A 14865-nucleotide genomic window follows, 5' to 3' on the forward strand; every position below is an offset into this window, starting at 1 on the left:
CATAATTGAAACAGCTTGGGTAAGTTCTCTCGTAATATTTTGATGGCTTGTCATAAGGAGGGCCATATTGTTTTTCAAGTCACTTATTCTACTTGCCACTCCAATGTTGGTAAACCCAGGGGGTTACTGATAAGATGATAGGAGAGGCGCCTTAGGAAAACTAACTTGAGGTCTTACATTTGACCTAGGAAAAGTATTTTGGGAAAAAGATTGTTATACAAAGGAAGGCCTTTGGGGTCTAGGTTGACCTTGATTATGGAAATTGGAAGGCCCTGCTTAGTTGCTCTGATTCCAGGAGAAATTTGGGTGATTTCTCCAACTTGGATTGTAGGTGTTACTATATGGAGTATTCTGGTATAAGGCATTAACACTATCATTAGAAGTGCCCCCAGAGGTGTTGGGGCATTCTTCTATGACATCTCTAGGGGACTGGCACCAAGCACAAATCTTAACCAAACAATAGCCTCAATCCTCTTGATTAAGCTATCCAAATGGACTTCCTTGGCTACTATCCCATCCACAAAATATCCTTTTCCTCCTATGGTTCTTTCACTCTCTTGGGTTGATTCCCACTCACGATTTTGTCAGCTAAGTCAAGTAAGAATTCCCATGCCTTTTTTTCATCTGTAAAGGATCTGAATCTCTCAGGGCACATAGACTCTATCATTTGTTTAGTTGGGCAATCAATACCCTCATAAATTATTTGACATAAATGCCACAGGTCTAGGCCATGGTGAGGGCATTCTTAGAGTAGATCCTTGAATCTCTCCATAAGTTTGGAAAATGACTCACTAGGCTTTTGTCTAAATTAAAGGATATCACTTCTAAGCTTATTGGTCTTGTGAGTTGGGAAAAACTTCTTAAGGATGACAACTGTGAACTATTCCCATGAGGTTATGGAATTTTTGGGTAACCCATACAACCAATTCTTAGCTTGGTCTTTCAATGCAAAAATGATAAACCTAAGCTTAACAGCATCATCAGAAAGCTATTGGATCTTAATTAGAACACATACCTCTTCAAATTCACTTAGAAATAGGTATGCATCCTCAGAGGTCAACCTATGGAAGTGGGGCAACATAGTGATATATTGAGATTTGAGATCAAAATTATTGCCCTGGGCTTGTGGTAGAACTGTGCAGGAAGGTTGGGTTGTTCTAGCAGGGTAGAACCTATCTTTTAGAGATTTAGGTGAAGGGTTCTACTGTTGGTCTCCCATATTGAAGGGTTTTAAAGAGAGCAAATGTATAGGGTCACTACTTGTTGGATCTCTTCTTTCTAACCGATTCTTAGTATTACGTACCCACCTAACACTCATGCAATAGAAAACTACCCACAACTAGAGTAAGACAAGCACAAAAGAATGGATAGAAAAACTTTTTTTTTTTGATTTTTTTGATTTTTTTGGCTTTTGGGGAGCTTATCAGCAGGGATCCGGGGTTGCTCAGGTCAATTCCTGAGGTACTGCTATAGGGCGAAACCTGTCTTTATCATACTGTGAGGCATGGCGACCTCCACTGATACAACTATTATTGCAAGTTGATCTTCTCAGGAATTCAATAAAAGAAAAGGAAAAACAAAACAAAGCAAACAAAGCACTCCAATTTACCAAAAGAAAGTAAAAAATAACATGGAACTATCTCCTCGACAACGGCACCAAAAACTTGTTGTGATTTAAACTGTAACCGCAAGCGTACAGATCAGTGTAGCTATGGGTCAAACACAGGGAGAGCAGTCACTTTACTTTTTTACTTCTTTTAATCATGTGAAAGTGAACCGATTAATGGTTGTGATCTAATTCTAATTACTGTCCTAAACATATGTATCTAAAATAACGTCCTAACCATTCGTTATCTAAGAATTTAAAGACACAAGCAACATAATTAAAATTAAATAAATAAATAACTGAAAATAAATAACCCACGTAATTTAAAAAAAAATAATAAAGAAAAAAATGCTGAAATAAAAATAAAGTAAAAGAAAGGGGATAAAGCTAGAGAGAGACTCACAAGTAGGTTTCTCTACTTAGCCCGAGGGATGCATCATAATATGAGCTTCCCTACTTGACCAGAGAGTCACTCTTACAAGGGTTACTTTACTTGTCTTTATGGAAAGGGAGATAATTAAAATAAAAGTAATAAATTGATGGTTCTATAGCTAGGAGGGGCAAAGCCAACACATACACTAGCCATGAACCTTGGGGGAAAGGGATAGAAATAATATAACGACTAAAATTAAAATCCTAAATTAAGAAAGAAATGCTAGTCATAAGAGGAAATGAGAGGGGGGAGAGAAGACTACTGAGGGAGCCTACTTACTCGAACTTCAACTCGTGAACTGAAAACTTGATCAATTTGAGATACTACCAATACTAAAAAATAGATTTGGAATAAACCAAATCTGAAATTTCTAGTACTAAAGAAAATAAATCTGAAGAAAAAAATAGAACTTGAAAGACATGCTTCATAGCTTGTTCTTGTCACCTAGAACTAAGCCTGAACTAGAACTTGAAAATTACAACTTCAATTGCTTAAATAATAAAAATAAAAGACTGAATTAAAAACAAAAGTGCTTGCATTAATTGAATAAAAAGAACTTACAAAAATGTTTAAAGCATAAACCTAGAACTAGAGCTAGAGAAAGAGAAAATTAGAGAAAGAGATAGAGCAACTAAAAAAAAAAAACCCTAGAAGAAGAATGAAGTGCCTCCTCCGCTTATGTTAATTCTATTATATAGAGAATGGGGGAGGGAAGCTAATGATTTTAGCTTCTAAAAAACAAAGATTTTTTTTTATCTTGTTGATGAGGTGGAGGAGAGAGAAGGGAGAAAACGTGTGGAGAGAGATCTCCCACGATTTTTCTTACCTTTTTCTTTCCTATTTTTCTCCCTTTTTCTATTTTTCTCTCTCTTCTTGCGCAAGAAACCCCCCTTGGCCAATTTTCCTTCCTTGGATTTGGACAATATTCTATTTTAATGGGAAATTCCATCCATGCCCTTATCTTTTCTTTTCTTATTTTCTTTTTTCCTATTTTTTCTCTTATTTTCTCTCTCTCTCTTCTTCAAACTTGCGTACAACTATCTTGGCCGACCTCCTTTGAGTGATGAGTAGGAGAGAGAAACTATTCTAAAAAAAACCTCAACAAAATGGCAGGTAAGAGGTTCGAACTTGAGACCTCCTAATAAGCAAGATATTTTGCACACCACAACTCACCAACTACGCTAGGTAGTTGTTGTTACCAAAAATGAAACTTCAATCACTTAAGGATGTGGTCCATCGATCCTTGTTGGCATTTGGAGTATTCCTTGTACCTCTGAGACAATTGCAAACTGGCTGGTTCTGCATCTCGGTTCAATTCTGATCCATTATTCTTTTTCTGGGCCAGAAAGAATAATCACTTGTAGGGGTGACCAAATAAATGTGTACTTTTAATTGAACATGTCCATCTTGCTCAGAATTTCATCTTCTTCGCAACCATGATAAGAAACAGGACCTCTTTATGTGTAGAATTGGAGATATAGTGCCCGATAGTCCTTAAGGCCTTGAAAATATAAAACCTGCAAAAAGAGAGGAAAATCCAAGGTAGCTCCATTCTAAATATGTAAAATGCATGTTTTACTACCCTAGATTTCACACATAAATGTGCTCATCAATGCTCTTGAGTTATATAGCACATGTGCAGGTAAAAATGATATCAATAATGTACTTGACATTACACCTGGTGTAGCCTCTGCATCCTCTGTGGTCATAGCAAATACCCTTCCTCGTGATCTCTGGCCCTGTGATGGTTGGACTGGTCGATTGGCTGCATAAGCCTGCTGGGGCCTAGGTGGCAGGGTATAAGGTGCATCACCCGGCCTCTAGTGGGGGCATGTCCAGGCTATGACTGGTCACAATAGAAACACCTAGGGTTTGAACCTCATGGTGCTGCGTATGCACAATAGTCACAGGCACAATCTTGATCATGCTCTTTGGCTTTTGGTATCCACTAGTGACCTACTCCATAGTCAGCCTTGCCGAGGTCAAGCCACCACCAAGCGGAACTATAGTACCTACATCATCATCTAAAAAGGAGCATATACGTGGGGTGAGCTTTCAACTTCCTCAATGAGGGGTGGGGTTCATACACAACCAAGCACAAGCATTCGCATATATAATATTCCATGATGACATGAACAGGAATTAAACACATAGTCCATAATGCAAATGATGCAATCCTTTTGATTATTAAACCACCTAACAACACAACTAAGTTGGGTAATGCTACTACGACATATTAGGCTATATCCTTGGTCTCAGAACCGCACATCGACTACACAATGATACAATCCTTAGCCGTGATTAGGAGTTTATCGATCTCGGGATGCGTCCATCGGTCACCCACCAAACCCTTGGTGACCCCCTCTTGGAAATCAAGACACCGGGGTCACCATTGGCCATGCCAGACTATTTTTTGCTTCTGATAATAATCACATTGTACCACGGGTGTGGCATTCCGGGAAGATTCATCGAACATACCACCATCGGGTTATCCAATTGAATGTCCTTCCCACCAGCGGCCATTTTGATGAGGTATCCATTCTTCATGCCTACATCACTTACTGCGTCTACATGAGGCTGCAGGTTTGCCTCCCTTATCCATTGATGTGGACTATGGTGATAAGGGCTGAGGGAGGAGCACATAGGGCCAGAAACCTCTGCTATGGTCGAATTCTGACTGAGGTCTTCCTATGCCTTAGCTTGACCTTGGAGGGCAAGGAAAGCTTGGGAACTGATGTCTTGGACTTCAACCAAGACTCTCTAAAGAAGATGAAGCTGAACATGAATGAGGTCACTGAGGATGAAGATGAGGAGGAGCAGCCAATGGAGGTAGAGGACCAACCAGGAGTTGGTGATGGAGGTGGTCATAATGGTGATCATAAGGGTGATGGAGGTGCTGACCCTCCACATGTGCCTCCTACTAGGGTGGTTCCACCACCTAACCCTCCGACTATGGGGATTTCAGTTACCTCCTCTTCTTGTGGCACTAGGGGTTCAAGGCCCTATGGACTCAATGACGTGATGGCTCATCTGGACACCACCACCAGCATACTAAGGATGATGGATACTCGACTGGAGAGTGTGGATAGGAACTACTGCCATTTGGACACCCGGGTGGCCTCCATTAAGACATAGATGCAGGAAATGGTCTTCGACCTTGCCATTCCAGTGCCAGAGTTGGGAGCATAGGGTCAAAACCGAGCTTAAGGCCATGGACAGAATCAGTAGTAGGACCAGCAACAATAGTGGCTTATGTTTCCAGGTAGTCTAGGATTTCCCTTTTTATGCTTTCTTTTCAGTTCTCATTTTCTAGTTGTTAGTTGAAACTTATTTCCTGTCATTTGCTTTTGTTATTTGAATTCCTAGATTTTTAGGCTAGTTAGGATTTCTTATTTTTTGCCTTTTATTTCAAGAAAATTTTGGTGTAAGCTTATATACTCAGTTCTTTTATTATAATGAAATGGCTTTGACACCTATACTTGTCTCCTAGTTGTACAATTTCTATTAATTGTTGTCTTTGAGATTTTTATTTAAATCCTAATCCCCAAGTCATAGTTCGGTTGAGATTGCGAGTTAAGGCAGAGCCTCGTGCTCTGATACCAAGCTGTCACACCCTAATTCCAGTAAATCCAACTTACCATTAGGAATACCGGAGGTGTGAGTAAGATGCGTAGCTATCTTATGAACCTACCAAGATCTCTGATAGTAGTATATTAACATAAATAATCTCACAATATGAACCAAACCAATTTCAGCGGAATTAGAGTATAATAGTGTGAGGGCAGCGGCCGGAGATGGACTGATGTCTGTCTTCCCTTGGGGGGGAAAGGACTTGCATCCCATCCTCTCTCCTCTCTCCTTCTCTTTCATGTGAAGGGAGGGGTTTGTCATGTATGCTTTACTTGCGGGCCCCGCACTACTGTATTTTCGCTCAAAGATACGTGGAGGCCTATTTCGTAAGAATGTAAAATTTACTAATTGAGATAGGGATTTGATGATGGTCCAATATGAGGATCGGGATCATGCAAAAGGGTTTTGAGTCACCACCTAGGATTATGGGCCTAGGACCCAGGGGTGGGCCCAATTCTGGAGAAAAGGGCCCAAAAGTTAGTCTGGTCCAGAGATTTAGGGTAAGTGTCAGGTTATAGAGTTGAGAAGGTGTTAGGCACCCAATCTGCTCGGTTCAACTGGTCTTCCTACTAGATGCTTAAGAACTATTACTATTCCATATGCATGGTTAAGTTATCACATATATATACGTTGATTGAATTGAAACTACTATGTACATTAAAACAAGGTCAATTAGATATCTACATTATGCTTAAATGAGGAGAGAGATTACATCTAAATTTGACCCCTATTTCAGGTTAAGAGGGGTGGGCTCATATTAGTACCTGCTTGGACTGTCTTTTATTTTCTCTTGGCTCTGGACAAGATGGTCTTGACCTCCAACTTCATTTCTTGAGAGATGTTGATTGTGATGGTATGCAAATAGGGTTTCAACTTAGGAACGGTTACTTTCAGATTTAGATTTCGGACAGAGCTTCGGCTAGGGAAGGCTATCTCTGGATTTAAACTCGGATAGAGCTTGGGCTAGGGAAGGTTATTTTCAGGCTTAGGATGAGGTGGCACTCTGGTAGAGCTTCCGCTGGGGATAGGCTATGGGAGGGCTAGGCTACACTCTGGCAGAGCTTCTGCTAGGGATAGGCTAGGGGAGGGTTAGGCTGAGGTGGCACTTTGGCAGAGCTTCAGCTGGGAATAGCTATTTTTGAAAAGATTTCAGGGGCACTCAAACAGGGCTTCTGCTAGGATCTGCTATTTTTGGAAAAAAACGGATTGACCTAAAAATGGACTAAAGATCTCTAAAGCCCCAAAGAACACTTTGAAGATCCAAACAAAGTTTCGGATCTTGACAAAGATCTCTCCGTAGACCCGAAGAACCTCAAAAGGGGGGTTTCTACTTTGGGTAAAACTCAAGAACACTCAAAGGAGGGGGTTGAAGAATATACTATTTTTGACAAACACTGGATTGAACTAAGAATTTGGATTAAAGTTCTTCAAAGTCCCGAAGAACACTTCGAAGATCCGAACAAGATTTTAGATCTTGACAAAGATTGCTCCGAAGACTCGAAGAAAATCAAGAGGGGGAGGGGAGGAGAGTTTCACTACAAGGGAGTGAGGTGAGGTTTTGGTGTGTGAAATCCAAAGGAGGGGGTATTTATAGGTTTTTTCGGCCAATGGGAAAGAGGAACATTTTTATCCAACTGATGAAAGAAGGGTTCTTGCCTAAAGAGGGGGGATAGGGCTTTTATACACTAGGTAAAAGAGGTTCTCGGATCAAAATGGATGGGAGAAGGTTTTTGTCCAATGGGTAAAAAGTGGGTTCTTGGGAGAGAGAATCCTTATTAAAAAAGGGATTTTTTGGTCTTAAGTGGGTGAAGAGGGAATTTCTTCACCCATTGGGTCAGGGGAACAATCCCGGCCATGAATGGTGGCACGCGGGACTAGGCCGAAGTGCCCAAGGCATGGTTAGTGTAGGAGACTAGGCAATGCGGGTGATGTCATGGGTGTACGATGCATGGTGCTCAGGTAGTGGCATGTGGGTGTGCAGTGTAAGGCACACGGGTAGTGCCAGGTGGGTGTACGGCCCGTAGCATGGCACCATGACATGGGCAGAACATGGCAAAGGAGGCACGGGTGGTATCAGGTAGGCATGCTGGGTAGTAGCCAGCATGCATATGTTTATGGGCTGGCCTGCTGGCCAGCATGTAGACAACAGGGCATGGGCATAGGTATGTGCCCACGGGGGCACAAGCCTGTGCCCTCGAGGGCCCTGGCAGTGGTGTGGGGGCACTGGCTACTGGCCGTGGGGGCATAGGCCACTGGGCTAGGTAGTATATGGCTGGGCTGGGCAGTGCATGGTTGGGTTGGGTAGGCAGCATGCACTGCAGCCCATGGGCGGCAGGCATGCGTGCGGGCTGGCCTGTTGACCAACGATTATGGGTTTTTCCTGTGATGATTATGGGAGATCTGCTGGTCCAATTTTGATGTGCCATATATCATCCGAATCGTATTCTCGAGCACTATCCATCCATATGTTCATCTTAACCAGATTCTTTCATATATAAAAAGTCAAAATTGGACCATCTTCTCTCCCACGTGGGGGTTTCTAGGGTTTCGGGTAGGGGAACGTTTCCATTATCATCTCTATTGATCAAAAGCTAGAAGTTGCATCCAAGATCCATATTTTATCATAGCCGAAGAAGAGTGATAAAATTAGGTGTCTACAGAATGCCCATCTTTGGTCGAGGCCTGTGCCAAAGGGCAAAGGGCAAAGAAAAGAACGACCACATTTTATCACCCGAAGCATATACTACTGCCATCTTGTTCATTTATGATGGAGTTGAAAAGTGCAACAGATAATATCTCTTAACTACTTTAAAGTTGAGGACTTACTTGGACTGTTGATAACAGGAAAAAAAATTGATCCCTTTCAATCTTGTTATGAAATATTGAACCATTGTTTTGCAGAGATTTGAGCCCTCCCTGTAGAAAAATGTTGTACCTGAAATATGTTCTTCCTAGGCTGGACTTCCATTTTCTAGTCCTAGGGATTCATCTTTTGTAGAGATTTGAGCCCTCCCTACAGAAGATGTTAGTGCATGAAAAATGTTCTTCCTGGGCTAGACCTCCATCTGCCAGTCCTAGGGATTTGGTCTTCTAGGTGGGCTCTTTTGAACCAGGCTGGGCTATCTGGTCTTCCACGTGGGTTCTTTCAAATTGGGCTGGGCTATCTGGTCATCCAAGCGGGTTCTTACAAATCGGGTTGGGCTATCTAGTCATCAAGGGTGGTTCTTTCGAACTTGGCTAGGCTATCTGGTCTTCCAGGCGGGTTCTTTCGAATTGGGCTGGGCTACCTAGTCATCCAGGTGAGTTCTTTCAAATCGAGCTGGGCTATTTGGTCTTCCAAGTGGGTTCTTTTGGACCAGGCTGGGCTATCTGGTCATCCAGGCGGGTTCTTTCAAATCGGGCTGGGCCACCTGGTCATCCAGGCAGGTTCTTTCGAACCAGGCTAGGCTATCTAGTACTGTCAATTATAGAAAAGAAATTTGCAGCTCTTTCAACCCTATAAAAGACATTAACAATTGATTCTTGATTTTTTACTTTGATTTGAACTTTGAATTTTAGGTCTTGATTTGGAATCTTTTGATTTGAAATTTGAATTTTAATGCTTGATTTAGAATCTTTTGATTTGAACTTTGAATTTTCATGCTTGATTTAGAGTCTGTTGATTTAAATTTGAATTTTGATGCTTGATTTGAACTTTGGATTTTGATGCTTGATTTAGAATCTTTTGATTTGAATTTTGAATTTTGATGCTTGATTTGGAAGCTTTTGATTTGAACTTTGAATTTTGATGCTTGATTTAGAATCTTTTGATTTGAACTTTGAATTTTGATGCTTGATTTAGAATATTTTTATTATTTTATTTTATTTTATTTTTAGGAAAACGAATTTTTTATATAAAATGGTCCCCCTTGTCCATGCTTCATTCTAACTTTTCTGCGTGAGTTTTGAGTTCCTGGAGCTCTCTGGCTTTTCTTGAAGTTTTCCTTCTTGTTCTTAGAGTTTTTCACTTTGGTCTTGAAGTTCTTGAAGTTCTTGAAGATCTTCATCTTTTCTTGAAGTTCTTGAGGATTCTTCATCTTGTTCTTGAAGGAGGATTCATTTAGAGAATTTGATATTCTTGTGGGCTTTTGTGTAATTTCGGAAACTTTATGGGGTTTCTTACAATTTGAGAAAGTTTCTAGGGCTTCTTGCAATTTCAAAAATTTTATAGGCTTCTTGCAATTTTTAGAAAATATGGTTGTTAGGAGAAAGAGAAAGACTTTGGGAGAAGTCCAACTTGAGAGTTGCAGCAATCCTTCCCACAGGGACGAGGGCCTGGTCTACTGGTACTCTAGGCAGACCTTTCATAACAGTCGGAATCACATCTGCAACTCCATATGGGGTTCTTGGGTATGTTTTTATATTGTATTCATTATTTTGATTACCTTTATTTTTACTTTATCTTTCTTTTTATGTTGTTTTGCTTTTTGTTGTATGTTTTTTTTTTTTTTTTTTTTTGCAATCTTTTATTTCCATTAGCATGAGGGGAAGGACCCACCAACCTTGGCCTCGTATGGCCATCCGAACATGGTTCAGTCATGGCATAAGATGCTTCGTCTTAGAGTATAGCAAACAGTTAATGCTTCATACCTGGGCTGGCTAGCTTTAGTAGAGACCTAAAAGTTTAACCCGGCACTGGTGGGAGCCCTAATGGAATGGTGGTCACCGAGTACTCATTCTTTCCATCTTCTTGTTGGCGAGATCACCATCATGCCCTTGTGCTTCTATGCTTTGACAGGCATTATATTTGGGGGTAGATCCATGACCCTACCCAGGGCTTTGATTGTCCAGGAGTTTACAGACCTGACCGGCATCACCATTGTTGCCGCTCAGACACACATCCGCCTAGGGGAGATTAGTGCCCGATGGTGGAAATTTGGCCTAGGGGTGAACCCAAGTAACATATCTCAAGTGGCCTGCTTCTTCTTGTTGTTTGCTGTGGGTCAGTGCCTCTTCAGCGACCTCCGAGGGGGAGTGGATATCGGTCTAGTGTACTTCCTTTGAGATCTTCCTACAGTAGACACTTGGGACTGGGGTGGGGCTGCCTATGCATATCTCCTATGATCCCTAGATCTACTGTCCTATGGAGATAGGGGCCTCAAGGGGGTAGGCTTCATTATTCAGTTAACTTTCCTTCTTATACCCATTTCCTTTCATTCATTTGGATTGCACTTTCTTACTTTAATTTCTTGAAACAACCTTAGTGCTTTAAGCACTTGGGGACCATAGCTCCCAAACTAAGGGACCCTGAGGCATTCTTCTTCCCTGTAGCCATGAAGTGGGGAGATAATCAAGTGCTCAGGGCTCGATGCCATCCTCTGGGGACCACTATTCATTCTCTTTTGAACGATCTCACTGAGGTATGCCATATCTGACACTGATATTCCTTTCATCTTCTGTTATACATACTTCTCCTTGGTTTTGTAGGTTACTTGGAGACCATTCCATGACCACGTATTTCTAAATCTTGAAAGATTAGCCTTGGTTAAGCACTTATCCAAGCACCGAGTCCTTTTTTGAGGAATGTGGGGTCACGCCTGGTATTTGGGAGAGAGAGTAGTAACCCAGTGGTCGGATATTGAGCCACACCCTTCTCCTGGTCTTCCTCCACCCACTATGCACTGCCCAGAGATCATCCCTGATGAGCACATTTATGTGTGAAATCTAGGGTAGTAAAACATGCATTTTACATATTTGGAATGGAGCTACCTTGGGTTTTACTCTCTTTTTGCAGGTTTTATATTTTCAAGGCCTTAAGGACTATCGGGTGCTATATCTTCAATTTTACACATAAAGAGGTCCTATTTCTTTCCATGGTTGCGAAGAGGATGAAATTCTGAGCAAGATGGACGTGTTCAATTAAAAGTGCACATTCGTTTGGTCACCCGTACAAATGATTATTCTTTTTCGGGTCAGAAAAAGAATAATGGATCAGAACTGAACCGTGATGCAGAACCAGCCCGTTTGCAATTGTTCCAGAGGTACAAGGAATACTCCAAATGCCAACAAGGATCGATGGACCACATCCTTAAGTGATTAAAGATTTGTTTTTGGTAACAACAACTACCTAGCTTAGTTGGTGAGCTATGGTGTACAAAATTCCCTTGCTCACCAAGAGGTCTCAAGTTCGAATCTCATGGTTGTTTTTTTTAGAGAATTTGTTGAAGATTTCCTGCTTTTCACTCACTTAAAGCACTAAGGGCATGGAGGGGATTTCCACATCAAATTAGAAGCAAGCAAAATCGTGGAAGCAAGAAGAGAAGAAAAGGAAAAAAAAAAGGAAAGCAAAATCGTGGAAGCAAGAAGAGAAGAAAAAAAAAGGAAAGAAAAAAAAGGGAGAACCAAAGATTGTCCAAATCTTCTCTCTCCTCCACATCATCACCAAAGATTGTCCAAATCACACAAAGGAAGAAAAAAAAATCGTCATTAGGAGAGAGAAAAAAAGAAGAAAAATAAATTAGAAAAAAAAAGGAAAGAAAATAAGCAAAAAATTATAGGAAATTTCTCAAAATTTATTTCTCTCTTCTCTCTCCTCCATCTTAGCACTTTTGGACTCAAAAGATCTCACAATCAATTGTGGGTTTCTCTCTTTTAGGAAAGAGAAAATTGTTACCCTACCTCTCCATTCCCTATAAATACAACTCATGTAAGAGGAGGAGACAATTCATTCTTCTTCTAGTTTTTTTTAGTTGCTCTCTCTCTCCCTCTTTCTCTCTTTAGTTCTAGTTCTTCTCTATTTTTGCTTTAATCACTTTTGTAATAGTTTTTTTTATTTCAATTAATGCAAGCACTCTTTTATTTTTATTCAGTTCTTTTTATGTTTATGATTTATGCAATTGAGTTGTAATTTTTTAAGTTATAGTTCTAGGCTTAGATCTAGGTGACAAGATCACGAGCTGTGGAGCAATTTTTTTTCAAGTTCAAGCATTGATTCAAGTAAGTAGGCTCCTTCAGTAGTCTTCTCTCCCCCCTCTCATTCCCTCTTCTGACTACCCTTTCTTTCTTAATTTGGGATTTTTATTTTCAGTCATTACATTATTGCTATCCCTTTCCCCTAAGGTTCATGGCTAGTGTATGTGTTGGCTTTGCCCCTCCTAGCCATAGAACCATCAATTTATTGTTTTTATTTTAATTGTCTCCCTTTCCCTAAAGCCAAGTAGAGAAACCCTTGTAAGAGTGACTCTCTGGTCAAGAAGGGAGGCTCATATTATGATGCATCCCTTGGGCTAAGTAGAGAAACCTACTTGTGAGTCTCTCTCTAGCTTTATCCCCTTTCTTTTACTTTATTTTTATTTCAGCTTTTATTTTTTTTCTTTATTATTATTTTTTTTTAATTGCGTGGGTTGTTTATTTTCAGTTATTTATTTATTTAATTTTAATTGCGTGGCTTGCGTCTTTAAATTCTTAGATGACGAATGGTTAGGACGTTATTTTTAGGATGGTAATTAGAATTAGATCACAACCATTAATCAGTTCACTTTCGCATTATTAAAAGAAATAAAAAATAAAGTGGCTGCTCTCCCTGTGTTCGACCCGTAGCTACACTGATCCGTACGCTTGCGGTTACATTTTAAATCTCAAACAAGTTTTTGGCGCCGTTGCCGGGGAGACAGTTCCATGTTATTTTTCACTTTCTTTTGGTAAATCGGAGTGCTTTGTTTGCTTTGCTTTATATTTTTTTTTTTATTGAATTCCTGAGAAGAACAACTTGCAATAATAGTTGTATCAGTGGAGGTCGCCATGCCTCACAGTATGATAAAGACAGGTTTCGCCCTGTAGCAATACCTCAGGAATTGACCTGAGCAACCCCGGATCCCTGCCGGTAAGCTCCCAAAAGCAAAATAATCAAAAAAATAATCAAAAAAAAATCAAAAAATCAAAAAAATCATCAAAAAGTTTTGCTATCCATTCTTTTGTGCTTGTCTTACTTTAGTTGTGGAAAGTTTTTCTGTTGCATGAGTGTTAAGTGGGTACGTACTACTAAGAATCGGTTAGAAAGAAGAGATCCAACAAGTAGTGACCCAATACATTTGCTCTCTTTAAAATCCTTCAATATGGGAGACCAACAGCAAAACCCTTCACCTAAATCTCTGAAAGATAGGTTCTACCCTGCTAGAACAGCCCAACCTTCCTGCATAGTTCTACCACAAGCCCAGGGCAATAATTTTGAACTCAAATCTCAATACATCACTATGTTGCCCCACTTCCATGGGTTGACCTCTGAGGATGCATACCTATTTCTAAGGGAATTTGAAGAGGTATGTGTTCTAATTAAGATCCAACAGCTTTCTGATGATGCTGTTAAGCTTAGGTTTATCACTTTTGCATTGAAAGACCAAGCTAAGAAGTGGTTGTATGGATTACCCACAAATTCCATAACCTCATGGGAACAGTTCACAGTTGTCTTCCTTAAGAAGTTTTTCCCAACTCACAAGACCAATAAGCTTAGAAGTGATATCCTTCAGTTTAGGCAAAAGCCTAGTGAGTCATTTTCCAAACTTATGGAGAGATTCAAGGATCTACTCCAAGAATGCCCTCACCATGGCCTAGACCTATGGCATTTATGTCAAATAATTTATGAGGGTATTGATTACCCAACTAAACAAATGATAGAGTCTATGTGCCCTGAGGGATTCACATCCTTTACAGATGAAGGAAAAGTATGGGAATTCTTACTTGACTTAGCTGACAAAACCCGTGAGTGGGAATCAACCCAAGAGAGTGAAAGAACCATAGGAGGAAAAGGATATTTTGTGGATGGGATAGTAGCCAAGGAAGCCCATTTGGATAGCCTAATCAAGAGGATTGAGGCTATTGTTCCTAGAGAGCCATCATCAGTCAATTTGGTTAAGATTTGTGCTTGGTGCCAGTCCCCTGGACATGTCATAGAAGAATGCCCCAACACCTCTGGGGGCACTTCTAATGATAGTGTTAATGCCTTATACCAGAATAATCCATATAGTAACACCTACAATCCAGGATGGAGAAATCACCCAAATTTCTCTTGGAATCAGGGCAACCAAGCAGGACCTTCCAATTTCTATAATCAAGGTCAACCTGGACCCCAAAGGCCTCCCTTTGCACAACAATCTTTTTCCCAAAATACTTTTCCTAGGTCAAATGTAGGACCTCAAGCGAGTTTTCCTAGGGCCCCTCT

The 14865-nt window shown here is 40.5% G+C and overlaps 2 non-coding genes across 2 annotated transcripts; one reads left to right on the forward strand and one right to left on the reverse strand.

The window, feature by feature from the left end:
* The first annotated feature begins 725 nt into the window (after nucleotides 1–725).
* On the forward strand, nucleotides 726–832 carry LOC122068376. The gene has a single exon (XR_006137103.1). It is a non-coding gene; the product is annotated as a small nucleolar RNA R71 (small nucleolar RNA).
* Nucleotides 833–14149: 13317 nt separating this feature from the next.
* On the reverse strand, nucleotides 14150–14256 carry LOC122068377. Its single transcript, XR_006137104.1, has one exon. It is a non-coding gene; the product is annotated as a small nucleolar RNA R71 (small nucleolar RNA).
* Between the last annotated feature and the right edge of the window lie 609 nt (nucleotides 14257–14865).

This window comes from Macadamia integrifolia, unplaced genomic scaffold (assembly GCF_013358625.1).
Source record: "Macadamia integrifolia cultivar HAES 741 unplaced genomic scaffold, SCU_Mint_v3 scaffold378, whole genome shotgun sequence".
NCBI lineage: Eukaryota > Viridiplantae > Streptophyta > Magnoliopsida > Proteales > Proteaceae > Macadamia > Macadamia integrifolia.